Source organism: Diceros bicornis, chromosome 7 (assembly GCF_020826845.1).
Source record: "Diceros bicornis minor isolate mBicDic1 chromosome 7, mDicBic1.mat.cur, whole genome shotgun sequence".
NCBI classification, from domain to species: domain Eukaryota; kingdom Metazoa; phylum Chordata; class Mammalia; order Perissodactyla; family Rhinocerotidae; genus Diceros; species Diceros bicornis.
Window position 1 is genome coordinate 62,182,659 of NC_080746.1, and position 23,937 is coordinate 62,206,595.

The 23,937-nt window shown below is 37.9% G+C and overlaps 3 pseudogenes; 2 read left to right on the forward strand and 1 right to left on the reverse strand.

Annotated features, from left to right (window-relative positions):
• The first annotated feature begins 5,237 nt into the window (after window positions 1-5,237).
• Window positions 5,238-6,182, forward strand: LOC131408054 (olfactory receptor 51I2-like; annotated as a pseudogene).
• A 6,294-nt stretch (window positions 6,183-12,476) lies between these two features.
• On the forward strand, window positions 12,477-13,421 carry LOC131408055 (olfactory receptor 51I2-like; annotated as a pseudogene).
• Window positions 13,422-22,856: 9,435 nt separating this feature from the next.
• On the reverse strand, window positions 22,857-23,833 carry LOC131408056 (olfactory receptor 51I2-like; annotated as a pseudogene).
• Window positions 23,834-23,937: the final 104 nt, after the last annotated feature.

A 23,937-nucleotide genomic window follows, 5' to 3' on the forward strand; every position in this document is an offset into this window, starting at 1 on the left:
TGTCTTTCCTTTAGGCGATGGCAGGGGTCTGTCAGGCAGATGACCTAACTACTGTTAATCAGGGGATTCCATTTCTGGGAGAGCAGTAACTGTAATTGAGTCTTGGTTTGTGATGTGGGACTTAGCACAAGTGACTCAATTTGGGGCCAATTGTCATGTTTTTTAACACTTCTGTCTCCTGCATATAAGAAATAGTGGAAGCATCCCTCTTCTCCAGATTTCTTGGTCCCATAGTTGAGACTATTCATAGTCCTGCCTTTATAGAGTGATTTCTCACTAATTTCCCACTCACTCTTGAAGCCTTATACCCGCTCCCCGTTCTGCTGCCTATTCTTCTCCTCCAGTGCTCCCTTTCAATCCCTCATACCTCTGTTCCTGTTTTCACATCTCCCAGAAATGACTCTTCCCTATTCTTTCCCTGTCCTCTCCCTTCTGCCTCACTGCATTAGTTTTCTATTGCTGCTGTAAGAAAGTAACACAAATTTAACAGCTTAAAACAACAAAAATCTCTTAGCTCATAGTTTCTGTAAGTCAGAAATCCAGAAACTCTAAATGTTTAGGGTCTCTCAAGGCTGATATCATGGTGATGGCAGGGCTGCGTTTCTTATTAAAGGCTTTGAGTAAGAATCTGCTTTGAAGCTCATTTAAGTTGTTGGTTGAATTCAATTCTTCACCAAGGTAGGACTGAAGTTACAATTTCCTTGCTGGTTGCTAGCTGGGAGCTGGTATTTGCTGCTAAAGGCTGTCCACATTACTTCTTATGTGTTTTATTTTATTTTTTTTTATTTGCCCCCCTCCAGTAATTGTGGGTCGAGTGCCTGTCATGCTTTGAATCTCTGACTTCTCTTTCTGCCACATATTTCTAATTCCAGCCTGAGAAAGTCTAGTGCTTTTAAAGGCTGATGTGAGTAGATTGAGTCCACATGGATTACCCCCCCAAAAAAAAATCCTAAGGTCCATAATCTTAATTACATATTCAAATTCTCTTTTGCCATGAAACATACATGTTCCTAGGTTCCAAACATGGATATCTCAGTGGAGGCATTCTGCTTACCATATTCACTTCAATAATATTTGCTTATTCTTTGAAAGTCAGGAGAGATATTACATGTGCCTGGAAACCTTCTCTGACTGCCCTATAATTCTGCAAATTCTCCTACTTTGTTCTTCCCTAAAATCCTCCTTGTATCTCTTATCGTTTCATTCATTGAGCTATTATGAGTGTTTTCTTAGGAGTCTCCTGAACAACAGTATGTCCTGTTATACTTACTCAACTACACATTCCCACGACTAAAATCATATCTAATGTTAAGTGAGGGACTCAATGTATTATTTTTTTAATGACTCAATTTATAGTTACTTTAGTTAACATATACCTTATACCATAGACCTGTAGTGTAGGGATTATAAACTTGTCACAAATGAAAAGACAGTATTTTTTTTTTCATATGGGAACATTTAAAGAGATAGACATGACAAAGGAACAATCTACAGAATTCAGATAAATCCATGCATATTGATCAGCGCTTGGGTGATTCCTGACTTTTTCCCATGACAATTAGTGTGACTGTGAGAAGATCCAGGAGTGTATTAGGTGATGCACTGAATCCTTTGGTCTGACTTATGTATGACTGAGATTCTTGAAAAGATATTGCATTTTCAGGCTGGTTAGTCTCAGTCAAACATTAGATGTCTGAGAGGTTCTTTCTAAACCCAACTTCTTTTACTGTCCTCCCTTATCTGGTTCAGTACGCATCTCTTGTTACTAATCGCTATTTCTTCCAGGTATATCTGCTAGTGTTTTCCTAGAAATGAGTTCTTCAAGCTATTCAAGAATTTTTTTCTTGTTCTATTGTACACTTAGGTCAATATATATTCCCAATCTTTTTACATTCAAGATCCAGTGTTTGAGATTTAACCATAACCAGTACCATCTATTAAGTGCTATACGGCAGCCAATAGGTTAAATGCCTGATATGCCTTATGTTGTTTAATCATCCCAGACATTCTATGATGTAAGTATGATTATAACCTATTCTACAGGTGAAGAAATAAAGCTGCATGTGGGTCAGAAACTTTCTCAAGGCAAGTGGTGGAACCTAGACTCAGGCTCAGTTCCATCTGGCCCAAAACTGTATCAGTTAATCCTTCTTACCCAAGTTGGCTCTCGCTTAGGTGCTTAATAAACATTTGTGAAGAAGAAGCATAGTGCAGCGTCCTCAACACCTTCTTAACCAGGGCAAATACTTTCTATAATTTGACCTACAATTATACTATGTAGTCAGTCTGCCACAAGATACCAGTGTTTCTAATGATGCTTAGGGTCAATTTCATGGATGATCCAGCTGATAATTTCACATTTCCTAATAAAATCAAATGCTTATTTAACTTATATGGGGCTTAAGCATTTTTTCACAGGAATCAGTGTTTCTTGTGAATATTGATCATATTCACATAAGCTAAATTGGAAGATCTAGATTTAAATATTCCTGTCACTAACAAACTCTACAAATTTGAGATATCTCTTTTCCTTTCTAAGTTCTAATGACCTCTTCTATAAAATGAGAGGTTAGATACAGTATTTTTGCAGGTCTCTTCCAGTTCTGATCCTTCCTACTCCTGGATGCCCGTACAAGCGATGAAATACTAAGTGAGAGGGATGTGGAGCAGTGTAGATTCTCTCTATTCCTAGCAGCCCATGAGTACCTGAGCTGATAGCTTCTGAGACTTCTGGATGTAGCTTTATATTGCTCAGGCCAGGCAGTTGACAGAGGTAACTTGGGGCTGTGGGCAGGGCATGCAGGGGTCCCCCCTACTGTTCTTCCTTCCTCTGCACCTTCCATGCATAGAGCTCTCTCAGGTAGGTAAGTTGGAGTATCAGACTCTCCAGATTGAGGCCCTAAGGCACTCTGCCCCTAACTTAGAAATTTGAGTGCTATAATATCACAATCTGAAAGTAGGAAGGCTATGTCTAATCTGAGTCAGTTCTCTTTTTTTCTTTCATGCTTACACATTTATCACCTTCCCAGTTCTATGTTTTCTATCTGTTCCTCTTGTTTTCTGAGTTCCTGCCATGTTTCCTGCTTTAGAAATTACTTTTTCAGCAGGAAGACACCACCAGACTATATTTTGGATGTAGGTGCCTATGTGTAAATAAGCATCCCCACACTTTTCTCAAAATAATCTTTTATGAGTGGGTATATAAAAAGACACTGGCTGTTTTGGAAGCCACTTGGCAGCACCCTACTGAAGTGTTAAGAGTCCTCAAAATCAAGGATGCCTGCATAATGCAAACAGAAGCAAACAAAAATGTTTAGGAAGAGATTTCAGGCAGAAAAAACAAAGGGGCCCTAAATATACAGAATGCAGAAAAAATTTCACCCTAAGAAAGGATAGGGGATTCTTGATGCAGATGGAGGACAAAAAGCACATAAAAGGCTGAAGGTGAGGGTGTAGAGCAGGCTTTAGAACTCAGATTTGTAATGTCTTTGGTCCTAAGAGTTTTCACAACTATCCACTTTTGGATCTTCGCGACCTCATTAGCTAAATTTCTTAGTATCTCAATCTACAACAAAGAGAGCTCAAACCCAGAAGGGATGGGTGACTTACTGAGTGCATCTCCTGTTCAAGACCTTCACTAAGCACGGCAAGGACTCATACAATGAATAGGAGTCAGGGCTGAGTTCTTGGAGCTGGTGAGTCAGGAGGGAAGATAGGATTCACAAAGCTATAACGCAGGGCATGCAGAGAAATGGGTACAGAAGGAGAAGCAAACCGATAACTATGAGAGTGGTGGGAGACAATTTACCTGCACTGACAATGACCAGCCAAGTATTCATGGAGGAGGGCATAATCGGTCCTGGGCCCTGGAAGATGGATCAAATGAATATGTTCACACACTCTGAGCTACCTGTAGGAACTGAGGAGCTGTGGTTCATGTTTGGATAACAGAAAACAAACCAATCGGGGTGTATTATGATACAAAGAAGGAAGTTTTAAGAATTGACACCAGAAGTTTTCATTTAGTACTGACCACAGAGGGCCTTTAATTCCAGGCTAATGAGTTTGGTTTGACCCTTTGGTAATGAAGGAGCATACAAGGCTTCTAGTCAGAACAGCACCACTTTCAGATTTGTCTTTAAAATATATTAGTCCTACTCCAGATTAGAAAATGCAATAGAGAGAGGCATGAGATTTATTAGGAGGCTGTCATTATGGTACAATAACGTAATTTCCTGAGCCTTCAGTGTGAGACTGAAGGTGGAAGGAAATAGAGAAAATTACTGACAGAGTCACTTTGTAGCCAGTATTTTCATCAGTTGTTACCTGGTTTAACGTAGTTTTAGTGTGGGAAAAGAAAGAGTAAAAGTGATGTTTGGATTTTGAGTCTCAACAGTAAGCATAATGATGATAGTATTCAAAGAGATGGAGACACAAATGAGAAGATAATTTGAGACACAAATGAGAAGATAATTTGTGCTATAGACAATGACTATTAATGCAGTGGCTTTCAGGAGGTAGACACTATTTAGTTCTGAAGAAATGACTTTCAGTAAATTATATTATTTGGAGAGAAAAGTGGTGCCATAAGTTTAATTGAGAGAATGAGAAGATGAAGTGGAAATATGGGAGTCTAGTGCATCTTGATGAATATCTGGAAGGTTTTCTCTATGGACAGATATCTTTCTCTCCCTCTGTCTTCTGTCTGTTTGAATGAATGGAAGAACTGAGAGACTATATAGGAGTAGAGAAGCTGGAGAGTCATGATATGGTTGTAAATAGTCACTAGTGTGAGAGAGTGGAAAGCGGAAACATTTATTGTTCCATACGTAAGTGGAATACCCAGGAAGATGGCAGAATATTCAAAGAAGTAGTGATCAGGAGAGTATTTTTTCTTAAGTCTTGAACAAATTGATGTTCATAAATTGATAAAGAAAAGAGTTCATAGCTATGAATGTGAGAAAGATTATGGTGGCAATAGGCATAGGTGTAAAGGAAGGCAATGTGACCCGTTTAGCCACCTGGACAAATTGAGAAAATTCAGACAATTCCAGCAATCTTGGTGACAATGAGAGGCAAAGATGAGTGATTTGGTGAACAAAATTGATTAATGCTATTAACTGAGGGTCTGGATGGTATATGAAAGTCTCAAAATATTAGGCCTAGGCCATGGATAGAACTATGCGTTTGTCTTCTTTGCAAGATAGTGGTCCTAGAATCTAACCAATAGTCCCAGCATGGGAGGTAACCCCCACAACAGCCCAGAGTTGCCTCCTTTCACCCTGACAGGGCTCCCGGGGCTGGAGACCTCCCAACACTGGATATTTCTGCTCCTTGGTGCTCTCTACATTGTCTCCATTATGGGCAATGCCCTCATCCTTTTCATTATCAAGAAGGAACAGAGGTTGCATCAGCCTATGTACTACTTCCTGTCCCTGCTATCAGTTAATGACCTAGGTGTGTCTTTTTCCACACTGCCCACGGTGCTGGCCACATTTTGCTTCCACTTCAGGAAGATCAGTTTTGATTCCTGCATGGTTCAAATGTTCTTTATCCACTTCTTCTCCTTCGTGGAGTCTGGGATCCTGCTGGTTATGAGCTTTGACTGCTATGTAGCCATCTGTAACCCGCTGCGCTATGCCACAGTTCTCACTGATGCCCGTGTGGCACGCATGGGCATATCTGTTATCATCCGCAGTTTCTGCATGGTTTTCCCACTGCCTCTGCTTCTGAAGAGGTTGGCCTTCTACAAGGCCAATGTACTCTCCCATGCTTATTGCCTGCATCCAGATCTGATCTGCCTGCCATGTGGCAACATCACCATCGATAATATTTTTGGTCTATTCATTGTCATCTCTACCTTTGGTCTGGACTCTGCACTCATTCTCCTCTCCTATGTGCTCATACTGTGCTCCGTACTTGCCATTGCATCCCAGGAGGAATGATTAAAGACACTCAACACGTGTGTGTCACACATGTGTGCTGTGTTCATCTTCTACGTGCCCATGGTTGGCGTGTCCATGGCTGCTCGCTATGGGAGACATGGCCCACAGTATGTGCACACACTCATGTACCTTGTTTATCTCTTTGTTCCTCCAGTGCTCAACCCTATCGTCTATTCCATCAAAACCAAAGAGATTCAACAGAGGCTTTGCAAAATACTACTGGGAACAATGTTTTAAGCAGAAAACATGTGGAAGGGCCAAGATTCAATGGATATTTATAAATTCAATGATTTTGTTACTCCACAAATTTGAGTTTTCAATACCTGTTTTGATTGTGTGTGTGTGTGTGTGTGTGAGGAAGATTGGCCCTGAGCTAACATCTGTTGCCAATCCTCCTCTTTCTGCTTGAGGAAAATTGTTGCTGAGCTAACATCTGTGTCAGTCTTCCTCTACTTTATATATGGGCTGCCACCACAGCCTTGCTTGATGAGCTAGTGGTGGGTAAGTCCGTGCCTGGGATCCTAACCTCTGAACCCTGGCCCACCAAAGCAGAGTGCACAAACTTAACCACTATGCCGCCAGTCTGGCCCCTCAAGACCTGTTTTGACAAGGTGATTTAAATTTCCTTTTAGGAACTTACCTTCTACTAGGATTTCTGCTATCAGATGTTTGATGACAGCCTGGCTGTAGATAAAACTCAGGTCAACAGGATTTGGCAAAGCAAACTGGGTTATAATTTAGCAAAAAATATTTGCTCTATTGTCCTGTTTTTTTAATCCAAAAATTTAAATTCTCATAATCAGTCCTCATGTTACAACATGTTTCTATTACCCTTGTTTAAAGTGAATCATTCCAAGGAAATTACTTATTACCATGGAAATACTGCCATAACAGGTAAAGGATGCTTTTCTCCAAGATTACGGCAAAGGTATTTCTATTTTTAATTCTTTGAGGAACCTCCATACTATTTTCCATAGCGGATGCACTATTTTACATTTCTACCAACAGTGAGAAAGGGTTTGAATTTTTCCACATCTTTGCCAACAATTGTGTTTTGTTTTTTGGTAATAGCCATCTTGACAGGTGTGAGGTGATATCTCATTGTGCTTTCAATATGCATTTCCTTGACAATTAGAGATGTTGAGTATTTTTTCATATGCCTGTTGGCCATTTGTATGTCTTCTTTGGCGAGATGTTTATTCAACTGTTAGTACATTTTAAATCAAGTTATTAGTTTTTTGCCACTAAATTGTAGGATTTCTTTATATATTTTGGAGATTAACTCCTTATCAGATATATAGTGTGCAAATATTTTCTCCCATTCCGTAGTTTGCCTTTACATTCTGTTGATGGTTTCCTTTGCTGTGAAGAAGCTTTTTAAATTTGATATCATCCCATTTGTTTGTTTTTAGTTGCCTGTGCTACTGGTGTCATAAACCCCAATCAGCTCAGTTTTGAGTATTTATCCAAAAGAATTGAAATCAGAATCTCAAAGAGGTATTAGCACTTCCGTGTTCATTGCAGCAATTCACAAAACTCAAGACGTGAAAACAACCTAAATGTCCATCAATTGATAAGTGGTATGTATATATGTATGTATGTACCATACAATGGTATATATGTATGTATATATATGGTATATATATGGTATGGTATATACATACAATGGAATACTGTTCAGCCTTAAAAAAGAAGAAAATTCTGTAATATACAACAATATGGATGACCTTGGGGACATTAAGCTAAGTAAAATAAACCAGTCAAAGAAAACCGAATACTGCATAATTCAACTCATGTGGTGAACAGAAAATAGTTAAATTCATAGAATCAGAGTGGAACCATTGTTGCCAGAGTCTGTGAGAAGGAGAAATGAGGAGTTACTAATCAATGGGCATAAAATTTCTGTTAAGCAAGATGGGTAAGCTATAGAGATCTGCTGTACACCATTGTACCCATAGTCAAAAATAATGTACTGTGCATTTAAAAATTTGTTAAGAGGGTAGGTCTCCTGCTAAGTGTTCTCACCACAATAAAATAAATTGATTTCAAAAGATTATGCCAAGAGAGTGTTAGTTAAAATAAAAAAATATATGTGATCAAATAGCTATAGCTAATCACATCAATATTTATTTCAAATAACACACACTATCTACCCGGCTATTCAGAAGAAATAAATGTAATTGCATATAAATTGTATTAAATGATCTAACTTTCAGTAGTAATAATATTTGGTAAATTTTGGTAGTATCTTTTATAAAAAATAGAAAGAGAAAGTTAAGAAATTAAGCATTCAATTTAAGACATTATAAAATACCAAAATACTATATGAAATAGTTGAAAATAGTTAAAGGAACTGAATGAATGTGAATGGGAAAGAGTGAAAGTAATCCAATAACTACTCCTTTAGCAAGCTCACAAAATAGGCCAACCTCTGGAAAATCTACTCAATTAGGAAATAAAACTTACGAATCATATATAATACTAGATTAGAGATATATTTAAAATTACAGTAGAATCCTCTGTAAGTAATTTGATCTTAAATAAATTGATATTTTGGGCAAAATTATAAAATGTAAATAAATGAAGAATTACCTGTTAATTGAGGAAGAAATTGAAAGTTAACAATTATACTTCCACCATCTCCAAGATATTATAATACAAATCTTTTTCCTTACTTTTGTCCAAAAATTTCAAGAAACAGATCATTCTTCTCATATTGTATATTTTAAATCATAAATAAAATTGGAAAGCTATGCAAAAGGGCAAATATAATCCTGATAAGTGATATAGAAAAGATTTATATCATCAAAAAATTCTACAGATTAAACACACTAATGAAACACGTGTAAATACAAAAGTTATGAAAATTATTAAGCTATGTAAACAAAGAATAATCAACAAATATCCTAGGATTAAAAGAAGGTCTCATGTTTCAGAAATTCCTCAATAAAATTCATCATACTAATGAGTGAAACAATGAAAAAAATTGTAAGCAATAGTAGATTCCAGAAAAGGTATCTAATGAAAACTAAAACCCATCCTACATAAAAATAAAGCAAAAATTTTTCTATTCATTTTGTTAATGTGTTAGATCATATACTTTCTGGTTAAAATAAGGGAAAAACAATTTTGCCATTTTTGGTCATCATTATTTATTATTTTGAAGCAATCTTCGAGCAATATAGTGAAACTTGAGACAGAAATAATTTTATCTTACCCTTTATCTTTAATTGGATACTACTTCCAGACAACTTTAATTAAACTTTGATTTGTCCGATTTTTGTCTCTACCTCACCATTGTTGCTACCTTATTGAGGCCTTCATTATTACCCCTCACTTCACCTTGGCAATATCTTCCAAACTGATCTCATTGTTTATTTTTCTTTTCTCTCATTTTTCCACGCTGCAGTCAGAACGATCTTCCTGAAGGATCTATATGATTATAAAACACTCCAAGGCTCCTACTGCCTAAAGTCCAAAACTCATAACAAATCTCTCAATAATATCACTACTGTATCGATCTCTTATTTCTCACTATCCCTAACCAGTCCCCCATCCCCCGCCAAAATTTGCTCCAGCCATGTGGAACTAGATGTGATTCCTGAACCAACAGGCTGCTTTATGCCTCTATATCTTTGTTCTGATAGCCTTTACTTGGAATATCTTGTGCATTCTTATATGCCTGGAAACTGCATATCATTCTAATTATTCATCAAAAAATATTTTCTAGACAGATACCATGGACCAGGCACTGGCTCAGCTTTTGGGTTATCTACTCTATGAAACATTTCTAGCACTACCTTTACTACCTGTTGTCCATCTACCTGGTCCTCTCACATCCAACAGTGGTGAAACAGATGCTTTATTATTTTTATGCTTCTAATGTATTTGTGTAGAATTATACCACAGCACTTAGATATCATTCTTCCCTTCACTGTATATAGCTCCCTATTTGAATCATAAACTTCTTGAAGGAATGGCTTGTTTGTTAGTATTAGAAAGAGAGTGAATTTTGTGCAAGGAAGATCATGGCCCTGGAAAAATTCCAACCTTTCTGAACCTCAGTTTACTCATTTGTAAAATTGCTACAAAAATAACCAGATTGTTATACTTTTATTAAGTTTAGAGATAATGTGTGTAAGATGGCTGGTTCATTGCTTGGCATTTAATAAATACTCAATAAGGATAACTCTTAGTTTTATAGTAACCACATTATCCTCAGAGCTTAATATTGTACAAATTATATAGTAGATTTCAATAAGCACTTATTCATTGGATAAATGAATGAATGCAACCATATTATTATTATTTGCAAGTGATATAATTTGTGGATCAACAAAACACAAAGACTTAAAAAGAAAGGTTATCAAAAATTGAGAAAATTTGCCAAAAATAACATAATAAAAAACTAGTAATTTCAAAAACAAAGGAAATACTTTAATTAATAAATATTTCAATACTCAAACTTTAAAAAAACTAATTCATCTCAGTGATATTTTAAAGAGAAATTTTATGGAAGGAAACTTTAAGTCTTATTGATAGATTTGAAAATAAACTTGAATGAATGGACACAAAAGCATGCACCTAGTTGGAAAGATTAAAGAAATATTAAATTTGTCATTTCTTCTCAATACGATTTACTTAATTCTGAACATTTTTGGGAATACAGCAACATGATTTTTTTAGGTTAACTTAGAATTCTTGTACTATTGAGATTATCCTTTCTAAAAAATTCTAAAAAGGTGAGAAATGGGACAGGAGTAGATACACTCCCAAATGTTAAAACATGAAGAAAAAAAAAAAATAATATGCTTTTCTATAAAACATATACATTTTGTTTTTAATAAAATAAGAGAGAGATTCAAGCAAATGAGAATAATCTGAGAGTTCCTAGACATGAGCCTCATAAGAGAGAGGTTTGAGGAAAAAAGCAAAAAAAAGCTAAACCAAATAAAATAAAAGTTATTAAGAATGAGGACGCAAAGGTATAGAAAGAGAAATGGATTTTTTCCAAGCTCACACAACCAGGGCATGACAGAGCCAGGGTTAAATTCTAGGAATCCTGATCCCCAGGCCAGCCCATTCCCCTAAACCACCTTGGTTCCTCTATGGCTTCAGCTAAAGGAAAGGATCTGGATTCCAGAAGCAGAAGAAACGGAGTCTAGCGCAAGACAGGCCTGTTTTGCATCATTTTCTTCACACGTATCTGTCTTTAGCCACTTCCTTTCCTCAAAGGTACCTGAGAAATTTCCATCCAGATTTGTACCTCTGTTTTCCTTTTCAACTTCCTCTCCCACACCTTAATGATGCTTCAAAGACCTCAGTAAGATATTAGAGAGTCTTAAAGATCTTTTTTATATTGAGGTTTTATCACCTACTTGCCATATACTATGAATGCCTATGTGGGCAACTGGGTTAATAACAGCAGAAAACTAGGAGTCTACAAACATGCAGGCAGAAGTGTTGTGTGTGTAAACAAATCTACATGTACACCCAAGTGTTATGCATGTATAAATGCTGCATATATGTCAATGTGGACTGAGAGTATGAGCACGACAGGGCATGTGCATGTTCAAGAGTATAAAGATCAAGAGGGGGATGTCAAATATATTTGTACAATAAGAGTAGGATGGTGTGAGAGAGAAGGAGAAGTATGAGTGAGGGTTGTTAAGAGTATGAATGGGATCCAGTATGAGTCTGAGTGAAGATATATGAATGTGTCTATGTGAATAATGGATATTCTGAGTACGTATGACTGTGTATGGGTGTGAAAGTCTGTATTTAGAAAAATGCCCTCCCACAGGATGAATATTAGTGTAGCTATAGTATATTTAGGGGATGATTCATAATTTTTCCTAAAACAGGGACAGCTTTGTGCCTTTGCACAAACTTACGGTTTCTTTGTTGCTTTTTTGCAACACCTCTGCCAATGTAAGGCTGACGTTCAGAGGCAGTCAATTTCCTTAACATCCCACTGCCCCTTCACCTTCCTGATCAAGTACAGATCATAATTCCAACTAGCTCTGTGGAATGCTCTCATTAATCAGTGACACATCAGAATTAAGCAACATTTTCAAGGAAATATTTAAGTACTTCCAAGAGTTATTGATAATTCAGATTCCTGGTGTCCTTTTATAATTATTCACGAATTGTAGTTAACTATTTCCATTTAATGATGCTTCTAAAACACATTAAAATTATGGTAAATAGTTTATAGCTAAATGCAGTTTAAACATTTTCTTTGTAACCAATTGATATTTCTGAAGCAATTGTCAATGTCTTCCTTCTTCCATAAAATGGAGGGAAACATTAACCCAGTGTGTGGCCAGATGATCATAAAATATGAAGAAAAGGAGTTTACCTGCATTTTCCCCAAACCAGTGATTTTGAGAATGCATCAGTTTTCAACTGCGTGGACATCATCTGCTGTGTCTCTTACTACCCAGTTTCTTGTCCTCCAGTAAGTGCAACTCACAGAAGTCTCCAAGTCAGAAGGTCTGACCCTAAAAATTCCCCAGGCTCCCTCCTGCAATGAGATTGTTCAGTGTCACTCACCCTGCTTTCTTTCTGTTAACTGGTACCCCTGATCTGGAGCGCTCTCACTCTGGGCTAGCAGGACCCCTCTCTGTGACGTATGCTGTGGCTCCTGGGGGCATCACAATGATCATACAGGCTGTGTGAGTGGAGCCTAGCCTCAATGAGCCCATGTGCTACTTCCTGTCCATGCTGTCCTTCAGTGATGTGGCCATGTCCATGGTCACACTGCACACTGTGCTCAGGACCGTCTGTCTTGATGGCTGAGAAATTGCTTTTGATGCCTGCTTACTCCAGATGTTTCTCATTCACTCCTCCTCCGTGAAAGATTAGGGTACTCTGCTGGCCATGAGCTTTCACCGCTATGTGGCCATTTGTGATCCCTTGCACTATGCCACTGTGCTCACCACTGACGTTATTGCTGGAATGGGTTTAGCTGTGACTACATGGAGCTTCATCACCCTCTTTCCTCTTCCTTTCCTCATCAAGAGGCTGCCTATTTGCAGATCCAACCTGCCTATCTTTCCTGCTCCTACCGACGGCACCCAGACAGGATGAAGCTGGCCTGTGCTGATATCACTATCAACAGCATCTATGGACTCTTCGTTCTTGTAGCTAAGATTAAAAAAATGGACTTGATTTTTATCTTCCTCTCCTATGTGCTCACTCTGCATGTGGTCATGGCCATTGCTTCCCATGAGAAATGCCTCAAAGCTCTCAACATGTGTGTCTCATATCTTGGCTGTCTTTGCTCTTTATGTGCCAATGATTGGTCTCTCCACAGCACGTCACTTTGAGAAGCATGTCCCATGCTACATACATGACCTCGTGTCCAATATTTACCTCGTTGTACCTCCTGTGCTCAAACCTCTTATTTATAGCACCAAGACAGAGGAGATCCACCAAGCCATTGTCTGCATGTTTCACTGCATCAAAATCTGATTTTCACTTTTGGCTGTCTTCCATGGTGTCATCATTATCATCGACATTTTTACCATCCTCATCATCACTGTATCATCAACAAGAATAAGATAGAGAGAAGATTGATGTCCGCAACATGGCACAGTGATCTGTTCCCTTTGTCTCTCTCTCTCTAACTTAAAACTAAGTAGACATTCATTAACCAACAAAGGATACCTACACAGAACAGCAGGATACCTGAAAGACCCACATGGCTATACATCTGCAAGTGGAAGAAGTAGATCCCCAGGAAGCAGTGGAACTGTGTAAGTGTGCCACTCCCTCTCCTCGGCAGCAGCAAATCCAGTCACGGAGCCTCACACAGGGGCCAGCACCACGCTAAGAGGAGGCATGGGCAGCCTGGCGTGCACGTGAATGCCTTTGGAGGAGTATTACAGCCTGTGGGAGCATCCACCACGCCCTGGCAGCCCTGCCAGTGGGAATGTTCCCCACTGAGTGGCTGCATCTCAGCCCCCAAGAAGATGCCCTGCACACCAAGCACAGAAGCTCAGCCAAACCACTAGCAACCACAATTCTGGCCATGCCTGTGCAAGCTACTTGCCGAGCACAGAGACAAAAAGGCCCCACCGCACCAGAGTGGTCTGCCAAATGGCTGTGGCCAGCCTGTGCAAATGCAGAGCAGCCGTACCCGCAGATGAGGAAGGATCAGAAACACAGCTCCTGCTTACCCCCAGCAGTGGCAGGTGACATCTGTGACCTGATACTACCACAAATGCATGAGCAAAGAATCAGTTCATTAAACACCATGAAAAAATACAATAAAAGTTCAGAGCAAAAGGAAAATGACAAGTCTCTGGAAACCAACCCTGAAGTCACAGAAATTTACACTCTAAATGACAGAGAATTTAAAATACTTGCCATAAAGAAACTAAGTGAGTTACAAGAAAACTCAGAAAGATAGTTTGATGAGCTCAGGAATTAAATTAGCAAAATTAATGAGCAGAAGGAATATTTCACCAAAGAGATTGGAAAACCAAACAGAAATTCTGGGTATGGAGAACACAATTAATGAGATAAAAAATAATCTAGAATCCTTAAAAACTAGAGCAGACATTATAGAGGACAGAATTACTGATTGATTTAGAGGACTGAAATATAGAAATGCTTCAGGTCGAGGAGGAGAGAGAACTAAAGATTTTAAAAAGAGGAAGAAATTCTTTGAGAAATATCTGACTCAATTAGGAAAAGCAACATATGGATTATGGATATTCCGGAGAGAGAAGGGAGGAAGAAAGGAGCAGAAGGCTTATTAAAAGAAATAATAGCTGAGAATTTCCAAAACCTGGGAAGCAACTGGACTTATAAGTACTTGAAGCCAGAGAACTCCTAATTACATTAATATAAAAAGACTTTCTCCAAAGGCGTATAACAGTAAAACTGGCAGAAGCCAATGACAAAGAAAAAACATTAAGGGCAGCAAGGCAGAAGATAATAATCTGCAAAGGGACCCCTATCAGGCTTCCAACAGATTTCTTGGCAGAAATTTCTCTCCTTACAGGCTAGGAGAGGATGGCATGATATATTCAAAATTCTGAAAGACAAAAACTTTCAGCCAAGAATACTCTGTCCAGCAAAACCATCCTTCAGATACAATGGAGAAATAAAAGCCGTCCCAGATAAACAAAAGTGGAAGGAGTTCATTGCCACAAGACCCCCACTACAAGAAATAATCAAGAAATGACACACCCCCCTTATACTTGGAAAAAAAAAAGAAAAAAGAAAGGATTTACGAAGCCTTGAGGAAGGAGATAAATAGACAGACACCAGAAAATTGCAGCTCTCTATTAGAACAGGTTAGCAAACACAATTATGACACAAAGATAAATGGAAGGAAAGTATCAAAAATAACTATAAACAATTAAATTTAGTCACAAACTCACAATACAAAATAGAATAATTTGTGACAACAATAACTCAGAAGGTGAAGAGGAGAGGGATGGAACCTGCTTAGGCTAATGGAGATAAGAAGCTATCAGAAAATGATTATCTCATCAATGAGATGTTTTATGCAAACCTCGTGGTAACCACTAAACAAAACATCAGAGCAGAGCCACAATTTATAAATAAAGAGAAAACTGAGAACATCATCACAGAAAACCAACAACTGAAATGGCAGTCAGAAATACAAAGGAAGAGAAAGAATGGAAATATAGAAAAACTAGAAAACAACAGATAAATTGGCAGTATTAAGTTCTCATATATCAATAATCACTCTAAATGTAAATGGATTGAATTCTCCTACCAAAAGACACAGAGTAGCTGGATGGATTAAAAACAAGACCCAACAATATGCTGCCTGCAGGAAACACATCTCAGCTCTAAAGACAAACATAGACTCAGAGTGAAGGGATGGAAGACAATACTGCAAGCATATGACAGACAAAAGAAAGCAGGTGTTGTGATACTTATATCAGACAAAGTGGATTTCAAGATAAAAATGACAATGATAGACAAAGAGGGGGCAGTATATAATGATAAAAGGGGTTTTCCACCAACAAGAAATAACACTTATGAACATATATGCTCCTAACATAAGATTACCAAAGTATAAAAAGCAACTATTAACAGACTTCAGGGGAGAAATTAACAGAACACAATAACAGTAGGAGACCTCAACACTCCACTTACTTCAATGGATAGATGCTCCAGACGGGAAGAAAACAAGGAAATAGTGGATTTAAATAAAACACTAGATCAGATGGACTGAACAGAAATATATAGAACACTCTATCCAAAAACAGCAGAATACAAATTCTTCTCAAGTGTGCATGGAATATCCTCAAAGATAGGGAAGTTGGGAAGTTGGGAAACAAGGCAAATCTCAAATTTAAGAATATTGAAATCACACCAAGCATCTTTTCTGAACACAATGCCATGAAACTAGAAATCAACTACAAGAAAAAAGATTGGAAAGTCACAAATATGTGGAGACTCAACAACATGTTGCTGAACAACCATTGGATCAATGAAGAAATAATAGGAGAAATAAAAAAATACCTGGAGACAAAAGAAAATGAAAATACAACATATAAATTCTTATGGGATGCAGAAAAAGTGGTTCTAAGAGGGAAACATAGCAAAACAGGCCTATCTCAACAAACAAGAAAAACCTCAAATAAGTAATCTTAAACTACACCTAACAACACTAGAAAAAGAAAAACAAAGCCCAAAGTCAGCAGAAGGAGGGAAATAATAAATATTAAAGCAGAAATAAATGAAATAGGGACCAAAAAAAAACCAAAAACAACAGTAGAAAGGATCAATGAAAGTAAGAGCTTGTTATTTGAAAAGACGTAGAAAATTGACAAATTTTACTTAGCCAGACTCACTAAGAAAAAAAGAGAGAAGGCAAAAATAAATAAATTTAGAAATGAAAGAGGAGAAATTACAACAGATAGCACAGAAATACCAAAGATTATAAGAAAACACTGTGAAAAAATATATGCCAATGAATTGGATAACCTAGAAGAAATGGATAAATTCTTAGACTCATACAACCTGAAGGTTGAAATCAAGGAGAAATAGAGAATCTGAACAGACAAATCTCAAGTAAAGAGATTAAAACAGTAATCAAAAATCTCCCAAAACAAAGAAGTCCAGGACGATATGGCTTCCCTAGAGAATTCTACCAAACATTCAAAGAAGATTTATTATCTATCCTTCTCAAGCTATTTCAAAAGTTGAAGAAGATGGAACACTTCTTACCACATTTTAGGAGGCCAACATCATCTTGATCCCAAAGCCAGACAAGGACAACACAAAGAAAATTACAGGCCCATATTGTTGATGAACATTGATGCAAAAATCCTCAACAAAATATTGACAAACCAAGTACAGCAATATATTAAATATAAACCAAAACTGCAATGAGATATTACCTCATGACCATCAGAATGGCTATAATTACCAATTAGACTCCCAAAGGCATTCTTCATGGAAATAGAACAAGAAATCCTAAAATTCATATGGGGAAACAAAAGACCCTGAATATCTAAAGCAATCCTGAGAAAAAAGAATAAAGCTGGAGGCATCACAATTCCTGACTTCAAAATATACTACAAAACTACAGTAGTCAAAACATCATGGTACCAGTACAAAAACAGACACACAGACCAATGGAACAGAATTGAAAGCCCAGAAATAAAACCACACATCTATGGACAGCTAATCTTCAACAAAGGGGCTTAGAACATACAACGGAGAAAGGAAAATCTCTTCAATAAATGCTGTTGGGAAAACTAGACAGCCACATGAAAAGAATGAAAGTAGACCATTATCTTTCACCATACACAAAAATTAACTCAAAGTGGATTAAAGACTTGAAGGTAAGACGTGAAACCATAAAACTGCTAGAAGAAAATATAGGCAGTACACTCCTTGACATCAGTCTTAGAAGGATCTTTTCAAATACCGTGTCTACTTGGGCAATGGAAACGAAAGAAAAAATAAACAAGTGGGACTTCATCAGACTAAAGAGCTTCTGCAAGGCAAAGGAACCATGAAAAAAATGAAAAGACAACCCGCTAACTGGGAGAAAATATTTGCAAATCATATATCTGACAAGAGGTTAATCTCCAAAATATATAAACAACTCATACAACTCAACAAGAAAAAGACCAACAATCCAATCAAAAAATGGACAGAGGATATGAACAGACATTTTTCCAAAGAAGATATACAAATGGCCAACAAGCACATGAAAATATGTTCAACATCGCTAATCATTAAGGAAATGCAAATCCAAACTACAATGAGATATCACCTTACACCTGTTAGAATGGCTATAATCACCAAGACAAAAAATTAACAAATGTTGGGGAGGATATGGAGAAAAGAGAACTCTCATACACTGCTGGTGGGAATGCAAACTGGTGCAGCCACTATGAAAAACTATATGGAGATTTCTCAAAAAATTAAAAATAGAAATACCATATGATTCAGCTATCCCACTACTGGGTATTCATCCAAAGACCTTGAAATTAACAATTCAAAGAGACTTATGCACCCCTATGTTCATTGAAGCATTATTCACAAGAGCCAAGATGTGAAAGAAACCCAACTCCCCAATGATTGAAGAATGGATTAAGAAGATGTGGTATATATATATATAATGGAATACTACTCAGCCATAAAAAAGACAAAATTGTCCCATTTGCAGCAACATGGATGGACCTTGAGGGCATTATGTTAAGTGAAATAAACCAGACAGAGAAAGAAAAACATCGCATGATTTCACTCATATGTGGAAGATAAACTAACACATGGACAAAGAGAACTGATTAGTGGTTACCAGAAGGGAAGGGGGTTCGGAGGTGGGCATAAGGGTTCAAGGGGCACATTTATATGGTGACTGACAAATAATGATGCACAACTGAAATTTCACAATGTTATAAACTTTTATGACCTCAATAAAAAAAGAAACTGCAATGAGATATCACCTTACATCTGTCAGAATGGCTACGATTATCAAGACAAAAAATAAATGTTGAGAGGATGTGGAGAAAAGGAAACACTCATACACTGCAGGAGGGAATGCAAACTGGTGCAGCCACTATGAAAAACAATAAGGAGATTTCTCAAAAAATTAAAAACAGAAATACCATATGATCCAGCTATCCAACTGCTGGATATTTATCCAAAGAACTTGAAATAAACAATTCAAAAAGATTCATACACCCCTATGTTCATTGGAGCGTTATTCACAATAGCAAAGATTTGGAAGCAACCCAAGTCCCCATCAACGGGTGAATGAATAAAGATGAGGTGGTATACATATACAATAAAATACTACTCAGCTGTAAAAAAAGACAAAATCATCCCATTTGTCACAACATGGATGGACATTGAGAATACAATGTTAAGCGAAATAAGCCAGACTGAGAAAGGCAAACACCGCATGATTTCACTCACCTGTGGAAGATATAAACACACAGATAAAGAAAAGAGATTAGTAGCTACCAGAGAGGAATGGGGTGACAGGATGGGTGAAAGGGGTAAAGGGGCACATATGTATGGTGACGGATAAAAATTAGACTATTGGTGGTGAGCACAATGCGGTCAATAGAGAAACTGATAAATAATAATGTACACCTTGAATTACCCAATTTTATAAACCATTATGACCTCAATAAAATAATTGGGGGAAAAAGGTAAATGACAAACGCCAAGTACTCTGGAACAAAGTGCTTTAATAATATATATATATATATATATATATATATATATATATATATATATATATCTCCTATATATATATAGGATTACTTTTTCTATATTAGGAAAATAAGAGCTTTTAATTTTCTGCCTCCTCAACATATTTCTCTATAATCTGTAGTCAATATAAACAAGTTATATGTAGTGTGTGTGTGTGTGTATGCACATGCCTCAGTGGTCCTTATCCAACTAAGAGCTGAAAAGTGAGTACTTGTGTGACGCTGAAAGAAATTTCTGTCACCATTTTGTGAAGTGATGCCTTATTTATTCAGCATTTCACTCAGCACACCCATATTCAGCTGTTAGACCCACGCAATGAAACATTTCCGTATGACACATGCTCTTTGTTTTCAGGAACCAGGAATCACCTTTGCCTTCCCCGGGGCTTAAAACAGAGCTAGGCTCATATTAATCATTCCATGTGTGTTTCCTAATGAATAAATAAGGGGATCACTGCACAAAATGATGATAGAAACACTTTCAGTGATACAGTAAGTATTCACGCTTCCCATCCTCCTGCCTTACTCTGTGACTTCACATTTCTGTTTTTGAGGCTAAGATATACACATAAAAAAAAAAGCCTAAGAAAAACTGAAGTCAGCAATGTGGTTTCTAATATTCAGGTATAGATACTGAAGCATTAGGATATAAAATGATCTTTTAAAAACTAAGGAAGATTCCCATTGTAAGCTCGACTCTCAGGGCTATGGATAAATCTTTGCCCTTGATTTTTTTTTTTGTTTCATTTTTGCTCATAACTGTGTACAGAGTTAGCTTGTATCCAATTTTTGTCCCCATGTATAGGAAAGATTGATTTTCCAGGGTGACTGGGAGGAGGATTCTCTGGACTGGGAGGGGATGACAGGGTTGCTTTTCTATCCTCTTGGCTCTGGGGCTCCCTCTGTTCTTGGGCAAAAGGTAAAGCAGCACCTCTCTTTGAGGCCGCTTGTGTGTATCAGAGCTAAGTTTGGTTCTACAGGATGTTTTGCTCCCTTGCTCTCTTTCAGCCTTAGAGCTCTACAGGGATTCAGATGTTTCATTCAGCTGCTGCAGCACTTTCTTGTTTCTACTTCCTCTGCAGTCTTTTCACTTGTCATCAGAAAATTTTTTCTCTCTTACTCAAGTGATCTTTATCTGTTTTACGTGATTTCTTTCATGCTGAGGTTATATCCTATTGGAAAGCTTATTTCCTGTACATTTCTGAGATTCTCGAATGCTTAGGACTTCCACAGCATTGCTTGTTCCTCTCACAGGCACAAAGACTTGGTCATTGTAGGGACTCTTCCCAGTTTCACCAGTTAACCTGAAAGCCATCTGCCCAGGTTTCTGCATGGGGTATAGTCTCTCCCACTGGGGGGTGAATGTTTATGACTGTTTTTTTTTCGCACTTCTTGTTGGATTACAGTTTGTCATTCCCGTTCACTGCACTGCTCCCCACCATATAATTTCTACTCTTGTATCTCGCTGCACCTACCTTGTTCTAGGATATTTGAGATTTCCTTGTCATCTAATATTATTGAAGATATCTCTAAGTCTTTGTTTTGTTCAGTTATTTTTTTTTGTAATGGTTAATTAATTTGGCATTCTGGAGGGAGAGATTCGAGAGAGATTCAAATCTATACAGCTGCTATGTTTAGGGCATCATCATGTCACTCAAGCCATATGGCTTTATTTTACAAGTTATTTCATGATCCTGTGAGAGAAAACATGAAAAGGGATATTTCTTTTTAAAAAAATGAGAACTTTTTGCCCCAGTATCTGCTTTCCCCAGTTATCCAACAGGGTTGAATTATGCCATGGCCTGTCCACTGTCTGGTGAAAGTCCCTACACTATTGTGCTTACCTCTGTCAAGTGGCTAGAAGCCTGTGTAGTCTGTGTTGTATGAGCTTTGTGTAAATTTGCAGAGGGTTCCTCTCACTTTATGACTGTTACTCTCCAGGGATTATGTTCTGTGAATTTCCTGATATCCTTCAGCTACCATCTCTCCTCTGCTCTAACATGTGCTGAAATCTCTGGGCTTGGCTGCTCACTATAGGCTGTGAAAGTCTATATTCCAGCAGATCATGGGGTAAACTGCCAATGCTACTGAAGTCAACTTGCCCCACCATCAGTCACTAGTACCTATTAAACTTCCATTTAGGGTGCTTACTAGCTCTCTAGAGAAAGTTCATCCACACCCCAGTCACAACTTGAGATGGCAATATATACCTATTTCCACAAAACTCTTTTCCTGCTTTTAAACTTCTGAATTTCAGGTGTTACATGATTTATATAGCAGAGTCAGCATGGCAAGCATATATGTTCCATTTGTAAGACTCAAGAATACTCTTACTTTTTTCAGAAGTGTAAAGTTGGTCACAGTTACTGTGTATCTTTAACTTTTCAAGTTTAAAGACATTGAAAACTATTATTCCTTTAAAAAGTATTAGGTGATATATATACACAATGGAATACTACTCAGCCATAAGAAACGATGAAATCCAGCCATTTGTGACAACATGGATGGACATTGAGGGTATAATGCAAAGTGAAATAAGTCAGAGGGAGAAGGTCAAATACCGTATGATTTCCTTCATTAAGTAGTAGATAATAACAACAATAAACAAACACATAGGGACAGAGATTGGACTGGTGGTTACCAGAGGGGAAGAGGGGAGGGAGGAGGGTGAAAGGGATAATTCGGTACATGTGTGTGGTGATGGGTTGTAATTAGTATTTTGGTGGTGATCATGATGTAATCTATGCAGAAATAGAAGTATAATGATGTACACCTGAAATTTTTACAATGTTATAAACCAATGTTACTGCAATAAACAAAAAATTAAAAAAAAAAAAGTATTGGGTGATACCTATGATTTCAAGTAACATAATCCCTAGTCTTATGTCTGTTTTTGAGATATATTTGACAGAATAAATATTACTAGTATATTGGGACAAATAAAAGGGTCTAATCGAAGATCCTCTTCCTTGCCAAGTCTGAGAGAAGTCATTTGGGACAACCTGTGACATGGTTAATTTCAAGGTAGAGCAGCCTGTTGTTTTGAGTTATGGGTTATGTAGCCAAGCTATCCCATATAACTAATGGCAGGTACCCAATCGTAAGTACTTGTGTGGAAAGGGATTAAAATCCTCCAATAGACTAGCCTAGTACCCCAAAATCAGCAATAACAACAAACTGCTAGGGTACCTGGCTTTCCAGACGGTTTCTCTCTGATCAAAGTTTATGTCCCAATAACATCTTGTGTAACCTCTTACGAATTTCCTTAGTCTTAATGGAATAGATAATTAGATTGAGCATTGGAGGCACAAAGAGATATACCAGGGACCTGAATTTGTGCACATACTCAGGGGCATGCTTCCCAAATCGATGAACCATGGACACACTAACCATGGACACATAGAAGATGAGCACAGCACAGATGTGTGACACATATGTGTTGAGTGTCTTAAGCCTCTCCTCCTGGGAGGCAGTGGCCAGCACAGAGCACAGGATGAGCACATAGGAGTGGAAGATGAGCACTGAGTCTAAACCAAAGGCATAGATGACAATGAACAGGCCATACATGCTGTTGATGGTGGTATCTCCACAGAGCAGGCAGATCACATCTGCGTGCAAGCAGTAGGAATGAGTCGGTGCATTGACTTTACAAAACGGCAACCTCTTCAGAAGGAAAGGCAGTAGGAAGACCATGCAGAAGCTGTGGATGATGATGGATATGACCCTGTGGGCTACATGGATATCAATGAGCACTGTAGAATAATGCAAGGAGTGACAGATGGCCACGTAACGATCAAAACTCATGGAGAGCAGGATCCCAGACTCTGTCCAGGAGAAAAAGTGGATGAAGAACATCTGGGTCAGGAAGGCATGGAAGGCAGTTTCTGGGGCATGAAAGCACAAGGTAGCCAGTACAGTGGGCAATGTAGAAAAGGACACACCCGAGTCATTGGCAGACAATAGAGATAGGAAGTAGTACATTGGCTAGTGCAAGCTTTGCTCCTCCTTTATGATGAAGAGAATTAAGATGTTGTCCACTATGGAGATAACATAAAGCAGCAAGAGGAGGGCAGCTAACCAGTTCTCCAGGCCCTCTATCTCTGGGAAGCCTGTTAGTGTGAAGCTGGTAGCACTTGAGATGTTGGTCCCCAAACTTCCCATGAGAGTCCCTGAGAGGCATTTGGGGAAATACAACAAGAGTACAGTGAGGTCAGACAGTGGAGACGTAAAGATGAGGAGTGGTCACTGTCCTCAGGATGGAAGAG